The sequence below is a fragment of the Hipposideros armiger genome, unplaced genomic scaffold, assembly GCF_001890085.2.
Source record: "Hipposideros armiger isolate ML-2016 unplaced genomic scaffold, ASM189008v1 scaffold_27, whole genome shotgun sequence".
Lineage (NCBI taxonomy): Eukaryota > Metazoa > Chordata > Mammalia > Chiroptera > Hipposideridae > Hipposideros > Hipposideros armiger.
This window is the reverse complement of record NW_017731377.1, coordinates 3,533,733-3,536,896: the sequence shown is the minus strand read 5'-3', so window position 1 is coordinate 3,536,896 and position 3,164 is coordinate 3,533,733. Positions and strand designations below refer to the sequence as shown.

Sequence of the window (3,164 nt, the reverse complement as noted above, 5' to 3'; positions counted from 1 at the left end):
GGCAGTGGGGAAATCAGGAGATGTGACAAGAAAGGTAGTTGAAGTCTAGTGGTAATCATCGCTCTTTAGAGTTGATCTTCATCTAAGTGTTGTGATTTTCATCTGAGTGCTGTCTTCCTGCAGCTTCATAGCTCTTTCTTCTTTCTCTCCTACTTCCGAGGTGTTTCTATAATCTGGCTGAGACAGTCCTTTGAACAAGGGCACACCTGCTCTGCCAGGCCTGTGGGGTGTGTGTGTGGGGGGGTGGGAGTGGGTTGGGGGCATGGGAGGGTATCAGGCTTCTCTGTCTCCTTGTCTCTGCTCCACACACCTGAACTTTACAAGCAAGGATGCTGGCCCCTGGTGCCCTCGTCTGGTTGCTGCAGATTCTAGGGCAGCAGAGTGGGCTCCCAAGGCCAGGTTGTCACTCAAGCAGGGGCTGGCCCCTGGAATCCTGCTTTAGGTCCCAAAGGCCACAGCTTTGCCCAAAGGGGAACGTGGTTTCTAGCACAACTCACAGCTGCTTGTCTGGCCACAGATTCCGTGGGGAGGGCAGATTCTACCAGAGTACTCTATGCAGGTTCTGGGATCCCACTTACTTCCATTCTTAGCCTTCTACTTCCTAACCCAGGAGGGGTCATGTTTGGGTAGCTGGGTATGCATTTGGAGGCCCAAGAACCTGATCCAACCCACTGAGCTCTGCTAGGCTGATAGAAGGTGGGGTACTTGGCCCTAAACCCCATGACACAGAATGAGGGCTCATAACATGTGTGATGAATGAAAAAAAATAAATGAATGATGAGAAATACCATGAAGAGAGGGAAATAGCAGGCTTTCCAGGAATAAGGTGGGGGCTGGGAGAGAGAATGGTAGACAATGTAAAAGGCCTCGTATTTTCTAGAACGCTCAAAGAGAGGGTGGGGATCACAGGGCCACGGATGCCTGTTTTGCCCAAGCTCAGATTTCGACCACTTCTGCTCTAAGACAGGATGAGCATACATATTTTTTGGCTTTTTAATTTAGAATCATTTTAGGGTTACAGAAAAATTAGAAAGATAGTGTAGCACCTTCTCATATACCCTTCATGCAGTTTTCCCTAATATTAAACAACATCTTGCTTTACCATGGTACATTTCCCAGAACTAAGACATTCACATTGGTACAGTGCTATAAATTATATAATTAATTAATAAACTCCAGGCTTTATTCAGATTTCACCTATTTTTCACTAATGACTTTTGTTGTCTTTGTTGATCCAGGATCCAATCCAATCCAGACTGTGAATTCTGAATTTAGTTGTCATATCTCCTTACTCTCCTCTGATGTGTGACAGTTTCCCCCACCTTCCCTCATTTTTTTCATGACCTTGACAATTTCAAAGGTCAAATATTCTGTAGGCTGCCCCTCAATTTGGTTTTGTTTGATGTTTTCTCATGACCAAACTGGGGTTATGCATTTGGGGAAAGAAAGAACACAGAGGTGAAGTGCTTTTCTCATAGTATCACAGCAGAAGTTACACAATACATGACTTATCCCCGAAGATGTTGACCTTGATCACCTGCCTCAGGTGGTGTCTGCCAGGAGTCTCCACTATAGAGTTTCTGTTTTTCCCTTTCTATAACTCAAATCCAGTCCTCACTCAAGATGAGAGGAATCTAGCTCTTATCGAAGAAAGAGGAATCTCTACATATATATTATGCAGAATTCTTCTCTATCACTATGGAAGCACAATGATAACAAATCTTTTTAGTTTCTTGGTAATGTGGTTAGTTGAGGCTGAAAGCAGTGTCCAATTAGAAAATGACTGGAAAGACTGTCAAAACCCTAGAATTTAAAAGATCCTCTCAAGATATGTTAGCAACGGTTCTTCCCTTTTTGCAGTTGGCCAAATAGATCTCTTAGCCAAAAAGGACGTCATTAGACCTATTCCATCACCCCACCCCTGAATGCCTGAAAAATGGAAAACCTTATTTAAAAACAAACAAAAAAGAACAAAAGCAACAACCAATCATTTGCCTCGAGCCAGACACTCCCCATGTATCACTGCTAGCCTCTATCCGCTCTGCCTTGTAGATATCATTACTCTCCATTATAGAGAGGCTGAGTAATTTGCTTGGAGCCCCCACAACTGGCACATGTGTGCCCACCCATATCCCCAGCCCACAGCCTTCTCTGTCTTTCCTCTGTGGCACATTCATTGCCGTTTCCAGCTCTAAAAGCCCAGGAAATAGAACCTACTCAGGACAGATGAAGTTTTATAAATCAAAAAAACTCTCTAAGATAGAAACAAACCAACGATGGGACAATCTATTCATAGCTGTGGCTCAGATCATATTAACATCGTCCCTCTCTTAATCGATAACATCCACAGCGAGGTTCCTGCCTACTCTTCCAACTACGGGCCTCAGAGCACTGTTTGTACAGTTTAAGGAAATGAGATGATCAAGAAGGCGGAAGATGCAGTCTTACCTTGGCAACACTCAGTGTCTTTTCATCATAGCTCTTCAAATCCCAGCGCCCTTGTGGTGCAGTGGCCTTCTAATTATAACCAGTAACACTTGATGCAATCCTAAGGGAAAAGCCCATACCAGCCGGCTCAATTATTTCACGTAGCTCGTGGCTTCCTGCCCAGGCAGAGGTAGCAGGCTCCCCGGTCTGTGGTCAGAGCTGCACCAGCCGCCCCCAAGGAGCCCCGCCCCTCCTGAGCACTTCAAATCCTTCCATGGGCTCATTGGGTCCAGTGGGTGCCGCTGCCCCAGAACAGCCCATGAGGAAAGACCACGAGCAGCTGGTCCTTCTCTGGCCCTAGGCCACATTGGTCACAATACCCCTGTGCCACCAGAATGTTTTCTCATGGGTTTTCGGTTTACCAACATGGATGGTATTATTCCCACATGAGCCTGGCAGAGTTACTAAACCTTCAAGCTAACTCTACCAGGTATTTCGCTCTGCCTTGCAGCATTTGTCTGCAAGACGAGAAAGAGTTGGGGCTCTGCTGCCTGGTGCCATCTGTGTGCGCCAGGGCCACCATTCTGTCAGCCTTGTTGGTTTCGTTTTGGTTTTCAAATAGTGCTGATAATATCTGGCCCGCAAGATACTATGAGAATGAATGATAGAATGGGTCTGGGAAACGGACACAGAATTAGTTTTCAATAAATGCTACTTCCCCATTTCTTTGTTTGTTT

General features: G+C 45.6%; 1 protein-coding gene across 2 annotated transcripts in view; it reads right to left on the bottom strand.

Moving 5' to 3' along the window:
* Positions 1-2,600, bottom strand: part of BLK (BLK proto-oncogene, Src family tyrosine kinase) — a 50,721-nt gene extending 48,121 nt beyond the window's left edge. For both annotated transcript variants that reach the window (XM_019636126.1, XM_019636127.1), the window contains exon 1: positions 2,449-2,600. The gene's annotated coding sequence lies outside the window, so the exon portion shown is untranslated. The remainder of the gene's footprint in view (positions 1-2,448) is intronic.
* Between the last annotated feature and the right edge of the window lie 564 nt (positions 2,601-3,164).